This window comes from Hyperolius riggenbachi, chromosome 4 (assembly GCF_040937935.1).
Source record: "Hyperolius riggenbachi isolate aHypRig1 chromosome 4, aHypRig1.pri, whole genome shotgun sequence".
NCBI classification, from domain to species: Eukaryota; Metazoa; Chordata; class Amphibia; order Anura; family Hyperoliidae; genus Hyperolius; species Hyperolius riggenbachi.
In genome coordinates this window covers 303,009,138-303,034,341 of record NC_090649.1, presented here as the reverse complement: position 1 = coordinate 303,034,341, position 25,204 = coordinate 303,009,138, and the positions used below count along the sequence as shown (strand labels likewise).

Here is a 25,204-nt window from a genome sequence, read left to right as displayed (position 1 = left end):
TATATCACTTATATTCATAGTCACAAGGACTGACCTATGTGGGAGATGAGTGACCATACTGGGAAGGTCCCAAACCCACCCCCCGCCCTACGATAATGCTAATGTATTTATATATTACTCCCCCTCTCAATCCATCCCGCCGTCAGGTCCCCGATGCAATTGTATATAATTGGTTTTAGAACAAGTCATCATAACAGGATATGCATTATGGGCTTTTAAATGATTCCCTTCCTCTCCTCCTCCCTTCTTAACTTCTCTGGTCTGTAGATGTACGTATATCCTTTTAGTCATCAGCCATACCTTGTGAAAAGTGGTCAGAAAAGAACAACCAGGCATTACTGCAGGCATACGCCCTAATATACCTCCCCTGCAGTCCATCATTACCCCCGCTATCTATACTGCATGCATCGGCTGCCTTTAGAGCAGGGGAGAGGAAATCATGTGTGTAGGTTGAGATATTCTAGCTTTCTTGGCTATAGGTCCCTATGATGAATAGTTTTATAACATTTTGGGAGATTAACCTTTATCCTACCAAGTATCGGGTCATTATGGATTTCCCAAATAGCTACAGATTGAAGTGTGGTTGGGTCCCCCTATGAATCATGGAGCGTTCTCATATATATATATATATATATATATATATATATATATATATATATATATATATATATATATATATATATACATATATACATATATACATACAGAGGGTGCTGCAGCACACAACAGGAAAGTAGTGACAGGGGCTCTTGGTTACGCTTTAACGCGTTTAAGCTCACCAACTGCGCCAAAGTGTCCCCGATCTGGTGAGTCCTACTCTAACCAGGCAAAAATGCTAGTTTTTATCAGCATTCTAGTGGGAACCATGCCAAAAGCCCAGGGGTCAGCTAAATGGGAGAAATGAAATTAAAAACACCTCACCTTCTACTAGCTACTAACTGAACTATGAGCACCGCTCATTTATATGCTTAACTGTGCTAGAGATGGGCGTGGTTATGCACGCTCACAGGGGAAAATAATATAAGCCAAGGGATGAGCAGCACAAACCGAATTTTATGCAATACTATGCAAAGCATGCACGCAGCACTGGAGAACCCCAATCTCCATAAGAAATATATAAATACAGAGGGTGCTGCAGCACACAACAGGAAAATAGTGACAGGGGCTCTTGGTTACGCTTTAACGCCCATCTCTAGCACAGTTAAGCATATAAATGAGCGGTGCTCATAGTTCAGTTAGTAGCTAGTAGAAGGTGAGGTGTTTTTAATTTCATTTCTCCCATTTAGCTGACCCCTGGGCTTTTGGCATGGTTCCCACTAGAACGCTGATAAAAACTAGCATTTTTGCCTGGTTAGAGTAGGACTCACCAGATCGGGGACACTTTGGCGCAGTTGGTGAGCTTAAACGCGTTAAAGCGTAACCAAGAGCCCCTGTCACTATTTTCCTATTGTGTGCTGCAGCACCCTCTGTATTTATATATTTCTTATGGAGATTGGGGTTCTCCAGTGCTGCGTGCATGCTTTGCATAGTATTGCATAAAATTCGGTCTGTGCTGCTCATCCCTTGGCTTATATATATATATATATATATATATATATATATATATATATATATATATATATATATATATATATATATATATATATATATATATATATATATATATATATATATGTATGTCTAAACGGCCGATGCATGCAGTCGTTACAGATATTATCACATATGTGCAATTTATTCCTGGCCGCTAAAGTGTAGCAACAGCTTAGAGGTATTGTGCTGGCAATGTACGGTCGACAGTGTATCACATATTTTAGCAACGCTCTTAATGTCACTAAGGTAGACAAGGGTCATATAAACAGTAGACACGATAAATTAGAAGCTATCATGAAATACAAGTACGTGGTGTTCTTCCTTCTTCTCAGGCGTATGTCAAGTATAACCCCTTTTCTTCATGCAGGCCCTGGATATTTAGCCCAGGTGTAGTACACCAAAAGCAGGTAAACCCTAACCCGCCCCACCTATACTATGGCCCCCCAACCAGCGACAGTGCAAATAATGCTTATCTAGATTTGGTGAAGGCCCTTTATATATCAACAAGTCTTCCGAGCTTCTGTGAAGAGGTCTCTTGTCATAAGCCGATTACATGGTCAACTAGGCCTCATATTTCCAGGGGGCTAGCTTAAGTGTGTGGGGGTTACTGCATGCTAGAGTGCGGATCTCATGGTAGTACGTGCAGCCATCACTATATCAGGCTCATGAGAAGGGAGGACTGCGTATAACTAAAACGTTATAATAAAAAGTAACTTATCTGGTCTCAAAGGGCGGGACGATTGAATGAGCAGCCATGTTTATGCTTCCTCGTGCGGTTGCCTACGATTTTGTCGTTGCCTTTTTTGCCGTTGTGGGAGGCCTAAGGCATGTTGCTCCGGAATCCAATCGGGGACTTCGATCTCTGGGAGATCTAGAGCTTTAAACAGTTCTGGTAATTCAGATGGGTCTCTTAGAGTGAAGTTCTGCTCTCCTCTCTTAATGGCGACTTGGAAGGGAAACCTCCAGTGATAGGTTGCCTCATTTTCGTGGAGAAGTTTCAGAAGCGGTTGTAAAGCTCTCCGTTGCGCGAGCGTGCTTGGTGCCAGATCCTGGAAAAAGGTAAGAACATGGCCTTCATGATGGATCTCCACTCTGTTCCTTGCCGCTTTCATGATGCATTCCTTCACCCCAAAATAATGGAGCCTGCAGATGATATCTCGTGGGAGTTCGCCCTCCTTCGGCATAGCTTTCAAAGAGCGATGGATCCTATCAATCTGTATTTCCTCGCCTGCTGGGTTGCCGAGTAAGCCGTTGAAAATGGCGGTGACTGTAGGGAGAAGCTGTTGCATCGTCACTGATTCAGGTAATCCCCGGAGGCGGATGTTATTTCGCCTGCTCCGGTTTTGCAGGTCTTCCAGGCCTGTCCGCAGATGAGTATTCAATTTCTGTTGTTTTGAGTGTGCTGCCTGTAGTTTTGCTAGGTCAGCTCGGATAGTTGCCATGTCCGTTTCTAGGACTCCCAGCCTGTCCTCATGCGCTGTGACATCAGATCTCAGGACTTGTAGCTCGGCTGTCGTTGCTATAGTTATTTTATCAGCTAAAGGTCAGAAAAATCACTTTTTGTCGGCAAGCTATGGAGGTAGTCCCTTATCTCATTCAGAGATCTGGTTGTGGCTTCTTGTTGCGCAGTTTCAGCGGCCTTCTCACCCGTAGCATTAACAGCAGCGTCGGCCATCTTAAGTTGTGCTTGCTCCGAGGATCTGAGAAACTTTGTGACCATTTGCTGTGTCTTGGAGTCTTTTTTTCTGGTCTCCCGATTGTGTATTCTTTTTCCTGGAGTTAGTAGCCATAATATGGTAGGTTTTCGCCGAGGAAACTCTCTATTTTAGAGGGGTTAAAGCGTTGTAGGGCGGGTAGCTCAGCTCAGGCACGTCCTCACCCGTTCATGGCAGACTCCGCCCCCCCAGTAGACATTTTTTGACAATTAGCTTCATGACTGCAAGCAATAAAAGAAGGAAGGAATTTAAGGGCATCAACCAGTGCTATATACTGTAAATGCGTACAGCATACTGGAGTTTACAACATGTCCATAGCCAATGTATGTACATGCATTTTGTGCCTTGTGCGCATGCACACCCCATCTCATGTTGTGATTGTCATATGCGGATATGTCACAGGTCTACAGTTGGCCGGCATTTACAAGCAGAGTGTCTTTGCCCTTCCCATCCATACCGTCAAAAGCTGTGAGCAAGTATTCTTTTTATGTGAACTGTTAGATATTTGGAGCTGCCTGACACCCCTATCACCCACCTGCCTGGGTATTCTACAACAGAAATATAACTTCCAGTTTTTTTAGTGAGCACATTCCGGTAATGGAGTGGATAGCACAGGTTGGTGCTTTCCATCTCTTACTTTTACTGTTGATGATAGCACAATGCTTTCTCATCCCGAGGAGCACACCAGTGCACTGGCCACATTCAGGTCCTGCACCTGACATTTCAAGCTGCCCCTTATTAAATCTTAATAAACCATTTCACCCACAGCTTAGACTGTGTTTTACAATTTGGTCCCCTATGGGATTGAGTTTGACATCTCTGTATAATGTGGTCAGGGTTTCCACTGTCCCACTGCAGCTGTATAGTAGCAGGGAGGATGTGAAAGTTTTGTGTCTGGAGAGTGCAGTAGGACTTTGATTATTCATTTAGCCACTGTTACCTTTATTCAACTGCGTAATATGTTGACGCTTTATAAATACAATAAATAAATAAATGTACACATTCATTTTAAAGTGATTCACAAAGTGCACACCTATCACATGCAAAAATTTACACAGCTCTACCCTTCCATATTATTTTATTTATTTATTTATTTATTTGCATCAGGACCTGGATAAGGATTTGCTTGGAACCTGTAGGGAAACTACACTCTGTTTCCCCCCTTTTTAGATGTTTTGAAGCCAATATGAAGATTTAAACAAATAAACTAAAATTCCTATGTTATCTAGGGGATTTTAGTAAGGGGTGGCTACACTCCTTTCTTTTAAGGTGGCCACACACCTACAATTGTTTTATTTCCTTTTCAATTCAAGAATTACAATCAATTTTTCTGATTGATTGAGAAATCAGTCCAATGTCTATTGCTTAATGTGTAGACGCAAGCAATTTTTTCAATGTACCCTACACAATTCAATTTTCATAAAAATTGATCAGAAAAACCCACCACTTCCGATCAACTTATATTGAAATAAATGGGAAATTTGATCAGATTTCTTGAATGAATGAAAAAAAAGAAAAAGGTTTCAATTTTTCTGTACAACCAATCATTTTTATGGAATTGCTGTAAGATTGGATCATTTGATTGTATCGTGTGTGGCCACCTTTACAGTCCATGCATTATTGTTGAATATGATTATTTAGTATTTATATAACACTGACAGAGTACATATTCATGTTACTAACTGTCCCTTTAGAGGAGCTCACAATCTAATCCCTACCATAATCATATGTCCATTGTAGTCTAGGGATAATTTAGGGATAAGCTAGTTAAGTTATCTGCATGTTTTTGGGATGTGGGAGGGAACCGGAGAGCATGGAGGAACCCCACACATGGGGAGAACATATTGTATAAACTCCTTGATAGTTAATCCTGCAGATAGTGCCCTGGCCAGGATTCAAACCAGTGACCCTGCCCTGCAAATCAAGGGTGCTATGGACACTCATAAACACAGATAAACTGAATCAGAGAGAAATAAATTGCTATATTTTTCATAAACATTTCTCTCTTGCCTCAATAATCTTGATAAAATAACGTACAGTACAATACAGAAACATGTGGAAAAAAAATGATTTTATTATAAGGGAAAAGTGATTATAAAAGTTTTTTTCCTCCAATAGTTTTTGTGTTGTTTTTTTTTAAATTGTAATTAATGTTATTGTGTTCGTTCAGGTGATAAATGATGGCTGGCTCATCAGTAAAGCAGAAAATTCCTCTCATCCACTGCTAAGTGCAACTCTCTTTGGACGATGGTATGAAATAGATACCCCTTGAAATTGATCTGTAAAAGTTGAGAGGGGAGTGCAAAGGCAATTCCTGGACCGAAAAAAAACATAAGAGACAAACACCTGGAGCCAATAGTGCAATACATTAAAACACCAGAATAAAATGTGAATAATGGGTCACCAATAAGGCATACGGAGGAATTCTGCCCACCCATTTGGGCTTATGAGGATTCATGAAGGTCGCACTCCCAGTAGTGAAGTAGATACTACGGATAAGAGCTACTCTAAAAACACAATTTCCCAAAATAGGTTTGATAAGTAACAAATTGTGGATGGAGGCGCACAAAGATTTATAAAATAATTACAAGCCGTTTAAAAAGGTGAGGTATAGTTGGCTTACATCTCATATAGATGACAACGCAGCCAATTCAACTCTCAAGTATTTCAAGAGTTTAATTGCACACAATAAGGCCAGGCAACACATTTCTCTGGCGTTTCCTACTTCATGAATAAATTCCTAACATAAACCTAGTCCATGTTCATAAGTACATGTGTTCTACATATGCTAAGACTATGCTGGCTTGGATATATTACCTGCATTTTATAAAAAATTAGCCAAAGCATAGGATGATAGAGGAGGACTTCTAACTTGTTTGTTTTATTTTCTTTAGCATTGCTTGTATTTTTCTCAAGAAAATAACTTTACTTCAATGGATAAAGACTGATATTTGCAGCAAGGAGAATAGAGTAGCTAAGCCGGAGGTAAACTGAGGAGCAGATACAACATTAGAAATCCCTTTTAGAAATCCCTTTGTGAGCACAATCTAATGACTGATAGTGATTATCAGTCAACTACAGAATAAGCTCATGATCTGTGGAAAATATAACATCTGTTCTGTTCCATGCAAAGGTGGTTGAAACAATAGCACATTTCTTTTCACAGTAACAAGCTTTTATCTTCCATTTCATGTAGTAGAATAGTCAGCCTGATATTTACTTTGTTCTCTAAAAGGAAGTTCACGGTGATGCAAACAGAGGGGTAACTGTGGTGTACTAGATACAGATAAGGTCATCTGTAGCTAATGGCAGCTTGGACTGAAGTATCCACTAGTGGAGTTTTTGTTTTTCAGTTTCTTTTTATCGTATGATCATGTCTGATCCTTACCAGCAGCATTTCATAGAGAATACTGACTGTTATGTTTTAACATAAAAACAATCTAATTTCATTTTTATGAGATCTCTGGATACTAGAGCTTTAAAGCGGATCCAAGATGAAAAACTAACTATAACAAGTAACTTGTCTATATATCTTATCTAAAGTTTAGATAGTTTACAGTTTCAACAGTTTATGATTATTTATTCCTGTGATACAATGAGAGCGGCCATGTTCTGTTTGTCACATTACACAAGCTGATCTGTATCTCCAGCCCTCAGCCTGGGAAAACTTCACTTCCCTCTCCTACTCCCTCCTCCCCTCTGCCTCTGAAATCTCTGGCTAGTAACCTCCTCTTCCTCCTGCCCAGACTGAGCTCCCATAAGCCCTTGCTACTAAGGCTGAGAGTGCACTCTGGAAAAGCTGTGGGCGAGGCTTGTTTAGTTTATAGGGAATTAGAGTATTAAAACAAAAAAAAAAAGTATTTGTCTTGAGGAATGCCCTTTAACTATATAAAAAGGAACACAATTATGCAAGGAGTAAAAGTTTATCTAGGATCCACTCTAATTCCATGATATTTGGGGTGACAGCTGTTTAGAAGGTTATGACATCAAATTCAAAAGTAGCATATCTGTTCTTTAATAAAACAATAACCGTTCCCAGTCTCAACATCTGTTGTCTTCTATATACCATTTTTATTGAGATTCAAGCAGTTAATAGTAACTTGAAATGGTACAATGGTAAGTGATGAACTGTTAGAGGTAAGAAAGAAAGGTAAAGTTTCCTAAAGCTTGAAAGTAATGTACATTTTCAGAATTTTTCAAAGTAGTCTTTTGCAAGTAATAAGAAAGAACTGGGACAGCAACTTACAGCTGTTATGCAGAAATGGAGGTTAACCAAACCTAGAAAGTAATTTCTACACGTGTCCAGCCTTCATTCCATATCCTCGTGAGCATAAAAGTGCAGGTCTCTTCTACAGAGAGCTTGTGACGGAAGTCAAGGAATCAATGAGTACAGTCTCCTTCACCATCAACAGGCACTCAGAAACTAGGGGGAGGGGGAAGGGACCATGGACATGAAGAGGTCTGGAAAAACCAAAGCTACAACAGCATCAGAAAACATATTTCTCAGAGTCAACAGTTTGAGTAATAGGTGGCGCAAAGGACCACTTCATCGAGCACGTTATAATAATAGTAGTGAGCAAATCTGTATATCAATTGTAAAACAAAGAGATGCAATTTGAAAGGTCAAGATGTAGCAAGAAAGCCATTGCTAAAAATTCAGAATAAAGAAAGGTGCTTGCCTGGGCAATGAAACACTCTCAATGGACTACTGAAGACTGGAAGAAGGTGTAATAGCCTGGTAAATTAAAAACTGACATCTCAGGGTTATCACACAGGATTTTTGTATGCTATGACATAGGCCAAAGGTTGGTTCCTCAGTTTGTGACATCAACTGTTTAACATTGAGGAGGAAATAGGATTTGCGGCTGTTTTACTGGGTCAGTGATCTGTACAGAGTGACAGGCACTCTGAAACCAATCAGCTACTACAGCATTCTGTAGTACCATGCATTACCCTCTGGTATGCACCTACTTAATCAGGGGTTCATGAAAAAAAAGTACTGCTTGTAAAAGGGGACCCCCAGATACCACCATAACCCCCCACTCTCCTCCTGGGCAGAGGTGGGGATGAGCCCCTTGTCCACTGTATAGATAAGGGCATTGGGGGAGAGGGGGAGACTTTGCCACCCCTCTATTCCAAAACACCCCCATATCATGGACCATGTGGGCTGGTATAGCTCAGGCTGCGGAGCCAACTGCAGTCCGCGCACTATACATACTTTTTGATTTCAAAAAAGTTTTTATATAGACAATAAGCAAATATACAACCAGCATATTTTTACCTTCTTCTGATTCCTGATAAATATGCCACATTAACCAAGAATTTGCATGAGATAATGGCCTTGCATGGGATTCTTGAACAAGGTGTTCCACGTGCTCTATGTGATCCATTTCCTTAACCAGTCTTTAATTGTAGGAGGATTTTTGGACTTCCATAATTTGGGAATAACTAATCGTGCTGCAGTCAGGACATGTTTAAGTAAGGACTTCTTAAACTTCCTGATTGGCATGGGTAGCATTAATAATAATAGACATACAGACGTATTTTCCAACTGGAAGCCCAAACAGTCTAAGGTTATCTGACAATTTTTTGTCCAAAAGGGTTGGATCAAAGGACAAGCATACCATATATGTACCAATGAACCTTCTCCTTTCTCACAATGCCAACAAAGCGAAGAGATTTCAGGATTAATTTTATGCAGTATTGCGGGAGTTCTATACCATCGTGAAATAAGTTTAAAAGCGTTTTCCTTACCTCTACCTGAAATAGAGGACTTATTAGTAAAGAGAAAGGCTTTGTCCCAATTTTCCTCCGAAAACTCAATCTCTAATTCCTTCTGCCACTTAAGCACATAAGATGGTTTAGAATCATATACAATTTCGATAAGCATCACATAGTAAATGGATAGTGATTTTCAATCTGGTGGCAACGTGAAAATTTGTTTTAATTCATCTCCATAGGCTTACCTGATTGTGAAAGAAGAGTTAAAACCTGGTGTAATCAAGACATTATTCCAAACTGGCATCATGGGCCCATAGTAAGATGATACTCTGTGTTGGCGTAATAGATGATCCCACAGCTGTAAAGTTGTACTAGAGATATAGGGGCATTGTTTTGCAAAACTGTTTTCTAGCAACGCGAGGAATCCATAGCAATGATCTTAATCCTTTCCTGAGCATATCATCTTCTATACAAACCCACTATCTTTCCCCCCGCATACCAGTCTCTAATCCTGGTCAAATGTACAGCTAGTTGATATAACCTAGGATTCGGTAAAGCCAGGCCCCCTAAATTCTTAAGCTTAAAAAGCGTGTCCCTGGGTAGCCTAAGTCTACCACCTTACCAAATAAATTTGAACCATAATGAATTAATCTTCTTGAAAAAGGAGGATGGGATATGTATAGGAAGTGTCTGAAGGGGATAAAGTAATCTCGGCATCAAATTCCTTTTGATAATGTTTATACGACCTGTCCAAGAGTAAAGCAAACCTTCCCATCTGGCCAGGTCCTCTTCGAATCTAGTTAATAGTGTCAAGAAGTTTTCTTTAAACAATTGAAAGGGATTTTTAGTAATTTTCAGGCCCAGGTATGTAATTTTATTCCGTTCCGTTTTGTAAAGTTTTTTAGACATTTTCACCGGAAGCGAAAGATTGAGTACTTTACTCTTAGAAGTATTGATTTTAAAGTTACTCAATCTGCTAAATGATTCCAGAACTGCAAGAATATTTGGTAGGGATATAATGGGTTCAGTAATATATAGTAATAAATCGTCAGCGAATAATGAAAGTTTATAATGATGTTTTCCAACCTCTATACCATGAATATCTACATTGTCTCTAAGGGCACAGGCTAAATACTCCATAGAGATAATATATAGCAAAGGTGATAGCGGGCAGCCCTGACGGGTTCCATTACGAATACATATAGGTTCAGATAGAATACCATTAATTTTAAGTTGGGCTAGAGTTCAAGTATCATTTCAAAGAATTTTGAGCCTGGCAGGAAACCCAGCTGAGACAGTGCTTTTCTCAAAAACTGCCAGGAAAGCCTATCAAAGGCTTTCTCTGCGTCAATTGACAACAGAAGGCTTGGAGTTTTCGATATTTGAGCAAAATTCGAAAGGAGCAGTGTTTTGATAGTATTGTCTGGGTTCCCTGCCAGGCACAAATCCAACTTGGTCGGGGTGTATAATGTCTGGAATGACAGTAAGCAACCGGTTGGCTAGGATCTTAGAGTACATTTTGAGGTCTACATTAATTAAAGAAATAGGCCTATAATTGAGCTGTAGGATGGATCCTTCCCCGGGTTTAGCAATAACAGAGATGCATGCCAACTTTGCTTCTGCAAGCAATGAGACCCCCTCACTTACTTTGTTAAAAGCAGCGACGAATAAAGATGATAGTTTTGCTTTAAATAATTTAAAGTATTCAGGAGAGAACCCGTCAGGGCCTGCCACTTAACCTGATTTTAAGTCACACACGGTTATCAAAAATTCATCCTCAGATATGTCCTCATTAAGAAAATCAATTTGTTCCTTAGATAGGGCTGGTAACTTATGTTGTTTCATGAATTTTTCAATGGCTTCTCTAGGGGGCTTCTGTATTTCCAAATTATATAGCTTAGTATAATAAGAGTGAAATACTTTTGCAATGTCTTCCGACGAGTGTACTTTGTGATTGTGCTGGTCAAAAATAGATGGAGTAAAAGTAGACGCCCTTCTGAGTCTTAAAGATCTAGCCAAGAGGCGACTGCACTTATTCTCATGTTTGTATAACAAACCCTTGTATCTCATTAAATTATTCAACCTGGATAATTCTAATATGTGTTTAAGCTTTTCTCTGATGCTTTGCAACTCTTTCAGGGTATCAGGATTTTGTGAAGACTTATGGGCCTGTTCTAATGTACCCATATCCTCTAAAAGAGAACGAATGCGCTACTTTTTCCTTTTTTCGTTTTGCACCCATCTGGATCAGAGTCCCCCTCATTACACATTTATGTACAAACCATTTAGAAACTGCCGTGACATCATCCCCTGGCACATTTGTATCAATGTAATTCTGTAATACTTGCGTAATAAGATTTTTTTCATTCTGAATCAGAGAGTAAGGAATTATTTAAATAGAATCTGAAGCCTCTTAAAAATCCTTTTTTTATTACACAATCCTGTTTAACACATTAGCCCTACCTAAACCGCTGCATCCCCGCCATTGTAATCTATCTAAATCCCCCCTAACTCCCTGGGGAGCAATCCGCGCAGCGCTTTCGTGAGAAGCAGAGCTATGAGCTGCAGCTCTGCCTCTCAGCGCCTCTGTCAGCCCGGATCGCCACCTCTCCCCCGCCCCTCTCAGTCTTCCTTCGCTGAGAGGGGCGGGGGAGAGGCGAAGATCCGCGGCTGATAGACGCGCATGGAGGCAGAACTGCTGCTCATAGCTCTGCCTCCAACAGCAGCAAAATCTACAACCAAGAAAGTCGTGGATTTTGAGGGGGAGTTAGGGGAGATTTGGATAGATTACAGCCGCGGGGATGCGGCAGTTTATGTAGGGCTAATGTGTTAAACAGGATTGTGTAATAAAAAAAAGGATTTTTAAGAGGCTTCAGAGTCTCTTTAACCTCCAATTATATGTTACTGTTTTCACCCCTGGAATTTTAAATTCCAGAAATATTGGGGAGTGGTCAGACCATAGTTGATTCCCGATGGTGGAATTGACTACCCAAGAGAATAGAGCATGTGAAATCAAGAACATGTCTATATGTCTATAGCTTTTGTGTGGATTTGAAAAAAAAGTAAAGTCTTTCACTCCAGGATGTAAAATTCACCATACATCGATTAATTGCATTTTGAATAGAAGTTTCTTTAAAGGTCTAATTTTTCTCATAGACATCCCAGAGACTCCTCTTGACGTGTCAGGATCGGGATCAAAAGTCATATTAAGATCACCTCCGAGGATAATTCTCCCTTCACTAAATACATCCAACTGACTCCGTGTAGAGCGTAAGGCTCCAATCTGGTCAGCGTTTGGTAAGTATATACTCGCTAAAGTGAGAATTATTCCATTAGTTTTAATTTTGATAAAAGTAAATCTACCTGGTCGTCAATTTTACTATCTAAGACTAGTGTTGGGCGAACAGTGTTCGCCACTGTTCGGGTTCTGCAGAACATCACCCTGTTCGGGTGATGTTCGAGTTCGGCCGAACACCTGATGGTGTTCGGCCAAACTGTTCGGCCATATGGCCGAACTAAGAGCGCATGGCCGAACGTTACCCGAACGTTCGGCTAGCGCTGTGATTGGCCGAACGGGTCACGTGTAGTGTTGGGCGAACATCTAGATGTTCGGGTTCGGGCCGAACATGGCCGCGATGTTCGGGTGTTCGAGCCGAACTCCGAACATAATGGAAGTCAATGGGGACCCGAACTTTCGTGCTTTGTAAAGCCTTATATGCTACATACCCCAAATTTACAGGGTATATGCACCTTGGGAGTGGGTACAAGAGGAAAAAAAATTTAGCAAAAAGAGCTTATAGTTTTTGAGAAAATCGATTTTAAAGTTTCAAAGGGAAAACTGTCTTTTAAATGCGGGAAATGTCTGTTTTCTTTGCACAGGTAACATGCTTTTTGTCGGCATGCAGTCATAAATGTAATACATATAAGAGGTTCCAGGAAAAGGGACCGGTAACGCTAACCCAGCAGCAGCACACGTGATGGAACAGGAGGAGGGTGGCGCAGGAGGAGAAGGCCACACTTTGAGACACAACAACCCAGGCCTTGCATGAGGACAAGAAGCGTGCGGATAGCAATTTGCATTTTGTCGCCATGCAGTCATAAATGTAATACAGATGAGAGGTTCAATAAACAGGGACCGGAAACGCTAACCCATCACAGATGTTCATTGTTCATGTTACTTGGTTGGGGTCCGGGAGTGTTGCGTAGTCGTTTCCAATCCAGGATTGATTCATTTTAATTTGAGTCAGACGGTCTGCATTTTCTGTGGAGAGGCGGATACGCCGCCGATCTGTGACGATGCCTCCGGCAGCACTGAAACAGCGTTCCGACATAACGCTGGCTGCCGGGCAAGCCAGCACCTCTATTGCGTACATTGGCAGTTTGTGCCAGGTGTCTAGCTTCGATACCCAATAGTTGAAGGGTGCAGATGGATTGTTCAACACAGCTACGCCATCTGACATGTAGTCCTTGACCATCTTCTCCAGGCGATCGGTGTTGGAGGTGGATCTGCACGCTTGCTGTTCTGTGTGCTGCTGCATGGGTGTCAGAAAATTTTCCCACTCCAAGGACACTGCCGATACCATTCCCTTTTGGGCACTAGCTGCGGCTTGTGTTGTTTGCTGCCCTCCTGGTCGTCCTGGGTTTGCGGAAGTCAGTCTGTCGGCGAACAACTGGCTAGAGGAGGGGGAGGATGTCCATCTCCTCTTTAAAGTCTCCACAAGGGCCTGCTGGTATTCTTCCATTTTGCCCTGTCTGGCTCTTTCTTCAAGCAGTTTTGGAACATTGTGTTTGTACCGTGGATCCAAAAGGGTATAAACCCAGTAATTGGTGTTGTCCAGAATGCGCACAATGCGTGGGTCGCGTTCAATGCAGTCCTAGGCCGAAGAGGTCATAGCCTAGGGTCACAAAAACCTGTTTATTTGGGCTATTTCAATGGTAGTGGTGGTGACGTACATAAATCTCATCCATGGCCGTTAGCAACGTCTGAATTTCACGAAATGTCTCATGCAGGTAGAAGACATATTGTTAGACTTGGATTCCAAAGATGGGGTCCCTACATCTCTGCAAACCAGAGTTACAGGGGTCCAAAATTGGTAAAATCCCCCATAGGCTTTCATTGGGCCTACTATTTACCGTTCCAAAATCTCACACCATTTCAAAGGGCAATGGCTAAGCAGTGGCAAAACTCACCAGTCATGATCCCCCTAAGGGTCCCTACAATGCTAGAAAATTTGGTACTGCTGAGCCATTGCCCTTTGAAAAGATGTGAGATTTTGGAAAGTGTAACTCTGGTTTGCAGAGATGTAGGGACCCCATCTTTGGAATCCAAGTCTAACAATATGTCTTCTACCTGCATGAGACATTTTGTGAAATTCAGACGTTGCTAACGGCCATAGCTGAGATTTATGTACGTCACCATCACTACCATTGAAATAGCCCAAATAAACAGGTTTTTGTGACCCTAGGCTATGACCTCTTTGGCCTAGGGGCCCGAAACTCACCAGTCATGTTCCCCCTAAGGGTCCCTACAATGCTAGAAAATTTGGTACTGCTGAGCCATTGCCCTTTGAAAAGATGTGAGATTTTGGAAAGTGAAATAGGGAGGCAATGAAAGTCTATGGGGGATTTTACCAATTTTGGACCCCTGTAACTCTGGTTTGCAGAGATGTAGGGACCCCATCTTTGGAATCCAAGTCTAACAATATGTCTTCTACCTGCATGAGACATTTCGTGAAATTCAGACGTTGCTAACGGCCATAGCTGAGATTTATGTACGTCACCATCCCTACCATTGAAATAGCCCAAATAAACAGGTTTTTATGACCCTAGGCTATGACCTCTTTGGCCTAGGGGCCCGAAACTCACCAATCATGTTCCCCCTAAGGGTCCCTACAATGCTAGAAAATTTGGTACTGCTGAGCCATTGCCCTTTGAAAAGATGTGAGATTTTGGAAAGTGAAATAGGGAGGCAATGAAAGTCTATGGGGGATTTTTACCAATTTTGGACCCCTGTAACTCAAGTTTACAGAGATGTAGGGACCCCATCTTTGGAATCCAAGTCTAACAATATGTCTTCTACCTGCATGAGACATTTCGTAAAATTCAGACATTGCTAACGGCCATGGCTGAGATTTATGTACGTCACCATCACTACCATTGAAATAGCCCAAATAAACAGGTTTTTGTGACCCTAGGCTATGACCTCTTCGGCCTAGGGGCCCGAAACTCACCAGTCATGTTCCCCCTAAGGGTCCCTACAATGCTAGAAAATTTGCCACTGCTGAGTAATTGCCCTTTGAAAAGATGTGAGATTTTGGAACTGTAAATAGGAGGCCCAATGAAAGCCTATGGGGGATTTTACCAAATTTGGAGCCCTGTAACTCTGGTTTGCAGAGCTGTAGGGAACCCATCTTTGGAGCCCAAGTCTAACAATATGCCTTCTACCTGCATGAGACATTTCGTGAGATTCAGACGTTGCTAACGGCCATTGCTGCGATTTATGTACGTCAGACTCGCCACCATTGAAATTGCCCAAATAAACAGGTTTTGTGACCCTAGGCTATGACCTCTTCGGCCTAGGACTGCATTGAACGCGACCCACGCATTGTGCGCATTCTGGACAACACCAATTACTGGGTTTATACCCTTCTGGATCCACGGTACAAACACAATGTTCCAAAACTGGTTGAAGAAAGAGCCAGACAGGTCAAAATGGAAGAATACCAGCAGGCCCTTGTGGAGACTTTAGAGAGGAGATTGACATCCTCCCCCTCCTCTAGCCAGTTGTACGCCGACAGACTGACTTCTGCAAACCCAGGACGACCAGGAGGGCAGCAAACAACACAAGCCGCAGCTAGTGCCCAAAAGGGAATGGTATCGGCAGTGTCCTTGGAGTGGGAAAATTTTCTGACACCCATGCAGCAGCACACAGAACAGAAAGCGTGCAGATCCACCTCCAACACCGATCGCCTGGAGAAGATGGTCAAGGACTACATGTCAGATGGCGTAGCTGTGTTGAACAATCCATCTGCACCCTTCAACTATTGGGTATCGAAGCTAGACACCTGGCACAAACTGCCAATGTACGCAATAGAGGTGCTGGCTTGCCCGGCAGCCAGCGTTATGTCGGAACGCTGTTTCAGTGCTGCCGGAGGCATCGTCACAGATCGGCGGCGTATCCGCCTCTCCACAGAAAATGCAGACCGTCTGACTCAAATTAAAATGAATCAATCCTGGATTGGAAACGACTACGCAACACTCCCGGACCCCAACCAAGTAACATGAACAATGAACATCTGTGATGGGTTAGCGTTTCCGGTCCCTGTTTATTGAACCTCTCATCTGTATTACATTTATGACTGCATGGCGACAAAATGCAAATTGCTATCCGCACGCTTCTTGTCCTCATGCAAGGCCTGGGTTGTTGTGTCTCAAAGCGTGGCCTTCTCCTCCTGCGCCACCCTCCTCCTGTTCCATCATGTGTGCTGCTGCTGGGTTAGCGTTACCGGTCCCTTTTCCTGGAACCTCTTATATGTATTACATTTATGACTGCATGCCGACAAAAAGCATGTTACCTGTGCAAAGAAAACAGACATTTCCCGCATTTAAAAGACAGTTTTCCCTTTGAAACTTTAAAATCGATTTTCTCAAACTATAAGCTCTTTTTGCTAAATTTTTTTTCCTCTTGTACCCACTCCAAAGGTGCACATACCCTGTAAATTTGGGGTATGTAGCATGTAAGGAGGCTTTACAAAGCACAAAAGTTCGGGTCCCCATTGACTTCCATTATGTTTGGAGTTCGGCTCGAACACCCGAACATCGCGGCCATGTTCGGCCTGTTCGGCCCGAACATCTAGATGTTCGCCCAACACTATCTAAGACTTCAAAATTGCACGTTCCATAGCATGCAATAGCCGTACCCCTCCTTTTACCTCCCCCATAATTGCTACAAAACCAAATAGGAAAACAATGATTTTGGGAAAGCTCTGGGGCTTTACCCTTTAGAATTGAGTTTCCTGGAGAAGAAGAATTTTAGCTCTTTCCTTATGACACTGATATAGAATGTGCGCTCTTTTAGAAGGTTCATTAAAACCATTTACATTCAGAGAACAAACCTTAGTAGCCATAAGAAACACAACTAGAGCGAGCTACTGGTTTGGCGTCTAGATCCACTTTGAGAGAGAGAAGCCGAACCCAACCCAATAACAGCTTACCAGCTTTAACCCCACCCCTCCCCCCCATTGTTTCTCGGTAGCCACCCTAAGGTGGTATCTCAAGGAACAAGCTATAAAGCCAATGCGGTCAACATTCCTCCTAACTGACCGCCCCTCCATCATGGGAAACGTGGAAAGCAATAGCACGCCTGCTCCCCTCAAACTCCCTCCCACCACCCAACCTTAAAGTTATAAAAGCATCATGGACTACCCAACACTGTACATGTAACCCTATGCAAAAACTTTAAAATAATTGTAATAGGCGTAAAGAAGCATAAAGCAAAGTCAAATCTTAGGGATAACTTATTCTCACTAGCCCATAACCATTAACACATTAATTCAAGAAACTTGAGTGAAATGGTGCGGTTCCCCTAGCCGACTCCTTGGGGGGGAACCTAAAACCTGCAAAAGAAAATGGTTATGCAAAACATATATCTTATGAATGGATGTCAAACCCCTGGCCCTCCCAACCAGATATAGAAAGGCCATGAGGTCAACTCTTATCTGCAAAATAGGACAGATGTAAGTACAACAAAGGCTATCCCATAATCTAGCTATCTATAGCAATAGGTAACACGTATCATCTTGGAGTTCACACCTGAAAAAGAGCAGAAAGAAAAAGGCGTAACGAAAACTCCTGTATATAATAGGACCTTCAGCCATCACCAGAGGCTGATCGGCTTCTTTTAGAACCAGATGGACTTGCTTTTTGCCAGCGTTCACGTTGAGGTAAAGGTGCAATGTTCTCTATTAAAGGCCAGTCAGACAGACTAATCGAGTCAACCGATAGAAAGTCTTGCACTTTAGGTAGATCACTCGGACCTTGAAAGATGAAGGATTTGCCATCAAGCTTATTCACTAGTCAGAAAGGGAACCCCCCATGCGTATACACCACCAGCAACTTTGATAGCTTCTAGTAGCGGCTTGGTGGCTCTGCAAAGCTGCAAGGTGAGGCTAGGAAGGTCAGGAAAGAATAAAATGGTGGCGCCATCAAAATTGACTGATTGTTTCTCTCTTGCTGCAGTCATAATTTCATCCTTAAGAGCATAAGAATGAATACGACATACCACATCGCAAACCTTGTTATTGCGGACTGGGCCAAAGGCCCTGTGGGCTCTGTCAATTGCAATTGGAAAGTCATCACCTTTCTCCAATAGCAGTCGAAAGATAGCTTGCAGTGAAACTACCAAATCCATGTATAACTTCCACAACTAAAACCGCACTCCAACTGAGCATAGGATCCTGGAGATAATACTCCAACAGATGACACCAATTAGCAAGCTCCAATACTCCAAACAGGAGCGCTCTATGGTGCATTAACATTTTATTGCTGTTAAAAAGAATTAAAATTGCACTTACAAGATGTAAATGCTATAAAAGCATGTCATCCAACATTCGGGCTGTGAGGATTCCCTTTCTCCCTCTCCTTTCTCCAATTCCCAAATGCTGTGGCAAGTAGCAGGGATGTCGAGGTGCGTCTCAGACCTTTGGGGTGGGGTGGGATCGCCGGGTCCTCTTTTACAGTGCCTGTAGCATCATGACGCGTTTCGGCATGCGTACGCCTTCATCAGATAATGCTGCAAGCTATTGCACTGTTTAAATAGACCTGACTGTTTAGTCAAGTGCTGTTGTTAAGGGGCGGGGTTATCCGGTGGGCGGGATTGGTATAATCCCATTGAGGTGTTTCTATGTTCCTTGTTTTGATTTGTCTTAATTAACATCATCATTTACACAATAGGATTCATAAATATAGCGACTTTTATGATAGATGTGTTCCCCGGCATACAGCCGTTGGTGTAAACTCCATTAATTGAGTGTTGTCAGTCTTAGCAATTGGGCAGAAACGCTGGCTGCATAGAATCGAGTAAGCCGGCGGGGGGACTGCACTTCCTGGATTGACGGCACTGCCCGGGTGGTTGAGGGCTGAGGTGACGTTCCCGTGCCGACTGCGTTGTGGGCGGAAGTGGCTTACTCGTATGTTCATTGCAGGGACAGTTGCTTAGCAACCTTTGCCTGCTCTACGTGTCGGTGGCGGGAGCGGCGTATGGGCTTGAGTGGTTGCATAGCAACCTCTATTGACTCTGCATGCAGTAAGCTTAGCATGAGGGGGGCAGTGGCAAATTCCTGTATGGGGAATAGCCTGGGTTATTCATGCCTGATATTGGCCTCATTTGCCTATCAAATACATAGTAGTATATCCTCTGCCTCTATACAGCGCAATTACTGACAGATTTTTACCATTAATGTATTCCCTATTATATAACAGAGCTTAAAGATAACCTAAAGTAAAAAAAAAATGAGATGAACTCACCTGGGGCTTCCCTCAGCCCCCTACAGCCGATCGGTGCCCTCGCAGCTCCGCTCCGATGCCTCTGCACCCGCCGGCGAACACTTTGACAGGCATGGGAATGCGAGTGATTGTTCGCGTTCCCAGCCTGTATATCGCCCCCTATGCTGCTATTGCCGCAATAGCAGCATAGGGGGCGATATACAGGCTGGGAACGCGAACAATCACTCGCGTTCCCATGCATGTCGGCCGGTGACGGCCAAACCGGAAGTGTTCGCCGGCGGGTCCAGAAGCATCGGACCGGAGCTGCGAGGGCACCAATCGTCTGCAGGGGGCTAAGGGAAGCCCCAGATGAGTTCATCTCATTTTTATTTTTTTTGCCTTTAGGTTCACTTTAAGTGCAGTGCATAAAATACAAATAGAGAATAAGTGCAGTGCATAACATTCAATTAATAAAATACAATGCATGCTGGATTGCTGCCAATTAAAATCCAAATTGGGCTTTCTGATTACATGTATAAACACATAACCATACCAATGCATCACCTATCTACTCAAACTAAATAATTCCATTTTCTTTAGATTCAATAATCCGTGCCCCCAGAAGTGTTGAGCTTCTTGAAAATGATCTAATGCAGAAAAAACTAGGGTAATTCGAGAGAGAGACAAAATTGATTATATAACTAACCATGTTTTCAATTGGGAACATAGTGAACATAAGATCAAACACACACTGACAGCGCCCCAGACGAATAATGATCCAAAGCCTGATCCACAAATAAATAAAGAATGGAGAACAGCCCCTAGCACTGATAGGTCGAGGAAGCGACTCTATAAATATCCACAAAGTAGCAATATACACTCCCGACCAAATAAGAAGGGCGATAAACATCGTAACAAACATACAAAGAAAGACATACAGGCACAACAACCATTTAAAGTTAAGAGGGGTGAAGACTAGAGGGGGTGGAGACATCTCAGGGTCCCATAGATCAGGACTATACAACAATGGAACTACCAAAGACTGGGACGCACATAGACGTGAGTTCGGACCCCAAGCGACAAGACTAAAAACACTCAATCACCCCAATCTACATAATTTACAAGATCCTAAAACCTTTATGGAGAGGTTCAAAAATAGGTACAATAGAGAAGGGGCTATCCCAAAGTCCTGGAGTAGTACAAACACTCTGACCAAAGTGAAAGAGCTTGAGATCCAGAAAACCAAAAAGAAGAGTGAGACTCCCCAGTGGGCATTAGATGTTATAGATCAGGAAGATTCAGCCAGAATAGAATCAGAGAAATAAATGCCCAAAGATCTGAGACTAGAGAGAATAACAGATTTGGGAAACCGTAATGATGTGGGAATACGTGATCCCAAACAGGATCATTTTATGGAGATAGACCTCCCAGAGACCCCACAGACTCCACGGCCTGCAAAGCGTGGCCTTGAGGATTCAGAAGAGGAACTAGGGGAGGTAGAAAGGCCCAAAAAAGGAAGGAGAAGTGCAACGAATAGAGAGCAATATCTGCATGATTAAAATCTTTAATCTTTCAAAACACAAAGTGACAAAGGGTGAGATGAGACTGCTGGCCAAGGGTCTAAACTTCAGTCCAACCACTTATCCAGACGAATTCCAGTTATTTAAGGATTTACAAAGATTTATTAGATCTCTCACACTCAAGCGTTTGTTTGTGCTGAAAGAAAAGAAAAATAGCCCCCAGAATCCAACAGATAATGAACCTAACCAAAATTGGGAGCAAGATTACCTGTGTAACAACTCCATAGATAGTGAAATCTTATCTGATCTTGCAGAACTATGGAACAATGATGGGGTGGTGGAACCTGGAGATGACTGGTTACAATATTTACCTGACACTGACATCCGACACACGCCTTTCAAACCCAAATCTGTCTTTTTTTTCCCTACATATTGCAAAGGCCAATACATAAATAGTTTTTATCAAGTGGTGTCCCAACAATTTAAATCTTAGTAAGACTGAACAAGAAGCACTCGGAAATCTGACAGAAAACAAGCAACTTGTTATCAAACAGGCTGACAAAGGTGGTGGGATAGTCCTGATGGACAAAGAAAGGTACAAAGAGGAGTGTTTGAGATTACTATCTGACTCCTCCACTTGCCACGTACTCTCACGTGATCCAACGGATGAATTTAAAGAGGAGTTGAATAAAATTGTCTCTGCAGCTTTTGCAAAAAAACTCATAAACGAGGATGAAAAGAAATTCTTGGTTGCCCCCCAATCCCATAGTACCTTATTTTTACCATATTCCCAAGGTCCATAAAAATCCAGATAACCAACCAGGGAGGCCAATTGTAGCTGGGATGGATGGTCTAATGGCCAACATCTCGTCATATATTGACCATTTCTTACAACCCCTGGTCGTACAGACTGAGGCTTATACCAGGGATTCATCCCATGTGTTAGACACCCTGTCCAATTACACATGGACAAAAGGGTATCTATGGGTAACCCTTGACGTACTGTATCTTCACTTTACATGTATCCCCCATGATAAAGGGATCGAGGCCACAAATTATTTTCTAGCAAATGATATAATGTTCTCCCCTGAACAAGCCAATTTCATTCTAGAATTATTGAAGTTTGCCTTGAGTCACAATTACTTCACGTACCTGGATCAATTCTATCTACAGGTTTGCGGGACGAGTATGGGAGCAGGATTGCCCCTAGCTTCGCAAACCTCTATATGGCACACTGGGAGAACAATTACATATGGGCATCAAACCCATATAAAGAACATCTCGTCATGTATACTCGTTGTATTGATGACATATTGATCATCTGGGATGGGGGCCTTGACAGATTCACTCAGTTCGTTGAATTCTGTAACAACAACCAATTTGGGTTGGAGTTCACCCATACCGTGAATAGCGAAAGTATTGTGTTCTTGGATTTGGAGCTATTTTCTGATGGGGAGGGTAACATTTGTTCTAAGACACACTTTAAGCCCACTGCCGGCAATTCATACTTGCATGCATCCAGCTGCCACCATCCTGGCTGGATTAAAAATATCCCAAGAAGTAAATTTTGTCAACTTCGGCGGAATTGCACCAGCGATTCAGACTTTGAGACACAAGGAAACATTCTAACTGCAAAATTCTTAGAAAAAGGCTATGATAAGAGACAGGTGACAAAAGCTATGGAAGAATATAAGTACCACAAACGGGAAGGTCAAGATAGCACTAATAATAAAAAAAATCACTAATGCTAAAAACATCTCTACATTCATCACCACCTACAATGAAGGATCAAAATGTATAAAAAATGTAATCAAACGGAATTGGCTCATAATCATGTAGGATCCGCTTCTTAGAGAGGCACTCCCCAGTGAACCAGGGGTTGTCTTTAAGAAAGCAATGTCTCTGAAAAACCGAATCGCACCAAGTAATATTGGGTCTGAGAAAAAATTCCAGCCTCAATTTTTTCCTACTTTGAAAGGCAATTTCAGATGCAATGTAAAGAGGTGTGGATGTTGCAAGTTTATGAGGCATAGAACATATGAGACCAGGTATGGCAATGACAAAATAGTCAAATTGAAGGATTTTATCAACTGTGCCCCCTAATGGGGTTAGAAATGATTCCCAAAAGTCTTCATAAAGGAATAAGATATAGAGAACTCTGTGAGAGAGAATCCTATTGGATATTCAGATGTAATCTTTATTGCCCAATGGTCTAAACAAAAGTTTAGAATCTGCCACCTTTCTGTGATTCAGATGGCTCACCTTAACCACTCAGTGTTTCTCGGTCTCTTCCCTAAAAAAATGCTCCACACCACTCTGATTCTTTTTTCTGTCCTGCATAAATGTGTATTATGTTGTAATTCTTGTATTTATACCTTTCCTGACTAATGGCATATGATGAATAAAGTCATAAAAATGGGTGCACTGATTACTGAATCTAAAGAAAATGGAATTAATTGGTTTGAGTAGATAGGTGATGCATTGGGCCCCATACACACATCAGACCATAGTCTTTTGAAAATGAAAGATCACAGACCAATCTTACCACCCTTCATGTAGTATGAGAGCCATACTCTACACAGTCTTTTCTATGGAGCTGAACTCCCCATCAGAAAAACAATCTTTGCAAGATGCTGCACACACAGATGCTGTACAGACACAAAAGATCAGTATCTGCAAAAGATCTGTTCCTGCCAAAAATCCATTCCTGCAAATTGCAATGATAGTCTATGAGATCTGCAGATCATCATACACACATGATTTAACTGACATTTATCTGCAGATCAGATCCACCAGGATGGATTTTCAGATCTGCAGATGATTGCTTGATCTGCATATGAATGTCAGTTAAATCATGTGTGTATGATGATCTGCAGATCTCATAGACTATCATTGCAATTTGCAGGAATGGATTTTTGGCAGGAACAGATCTTTTGTAGATACTGATCTTTTGTGTCTGTACAGCATCTGTGTGTGCAGCATCTTGCAAAGATTTTTTTCTGATGTGGAGTTCAGCTCCATAGAAAAGACTGTGTAGAGTATGGCTCTCATACTACATGAAGGGTGGTAAGATTGGTCTGTGATCTTTTATTTTCCAAAGACTATAGTCTGATGTGTGTATGAGCCTTTGGAATTGTTATGTGTTCATACATGTAATCAGGAAGCCCAATTTGGATTTTAAGTGGCAGCAATCCAGCATGCATTGTATTTTATGAATTGGATTTTATGCACTGCAATTATTCTCTATTTGTATTTTATGCACTGCACTTAAGCTCTGTTATATAATAGGGAATGCATTAATGGTAAAAAAATCTGTCAGTAATTGTGCTGTATAGAGGCAGAGGATATACTACTATGTATTTGATAGGAAAATGAGGCCAGTATCAGGCATGAATTATTATTATTATTATTTTTTATTTATATAGCGCCAACATCTTCCATAGCACTGTACATAGTACAAACAAATAATGGGGAACAAATATACATAAGAAATACAAGACACTGTACCGTCATGACATTGAATAGAGTAAATACAGATACATACATAGTTGATATGTGGTTGGTACATGTACATATGTTAAAATAACAGCAGTATGAGAAACACTAGGAGGAGGTCCCTGCCCTTGCGGGCTTACAATCTAGAGGGTAGTGGGGAGGAAACAAAAGGGAAGGAAACACAAGGATTAGTGGGTGAGCCAGTGTGCCTTCAGTGCTGCCTATAGCAAATTATAGGCTTGTCTGAACAGGTGTGTTTTCAGAGTACGTTTGAAGGTTTCCAGACTTGAGGCATGACGAACCGGCTGAGTAAGAGAGTTCCAAAGGAGAGGGACAGCCCGTGAGAAGTCTTGGATGCGAGAGTGAGACGAGGTGACTAGGCTGGAGGACAAAAGGGTCTCCTGTGAGGAACGGAGGGTCCGGGCGGGGAGGTATCTGGAGATTAAAGAGGAAATGTATGGAGGCGATAGCTTGTATAGAGCTTTGTATGCAAGTGTGACAAGTTTAAACTGGATCCTTTGGGCAACTAGTAGCCAATGGAGGGATTGGCAGAGAGGGGCTGCCTCAGAGGATCTAGAAGAGAGGTGGATGAGACGGGCCGCAGAGTTTAGTAGGGATTGGAGAGGTGCCAGTCTGCTTTTTGGTAGACCACAGAGTAGGGTGTTGCAGTAGTCAAGGCGG

General features: G+C 42.0%; 1 protein-coding gene across 7 annotated transcripts in view; it reads left to right on the top strand.

Annotated features, from left to right (window-relative positions):
* The window catches only part of LOC137503900 (trace amine-associated receptor 1-like), a 176,518-nt gene that overhangs the window by 39,479 nt on the left and 111,835 nt on the right, over positions 1-25,204 (top strand). For 5 of the 7 annotated variants that reach the window (XR_011019371.1, XM_068231580.1, XM_068231578.1 and 2 more), the window contains one exon: positions 12,183-12,323. The exons of 1 other annotated variant lie outside the window; for it this stretch is intronic. The gene's annotated coding sequence lies outside the window, so the exon portion shown is untranslated. Of the gene's footprint in view, positions 1-5,475; positions 5,556-12,182; positions 12,324-25,204 lie in introns of all 7 variants that reach the window. One more of the 7 variants, XM_068231581.1, reaches the window with a different exon arrangement.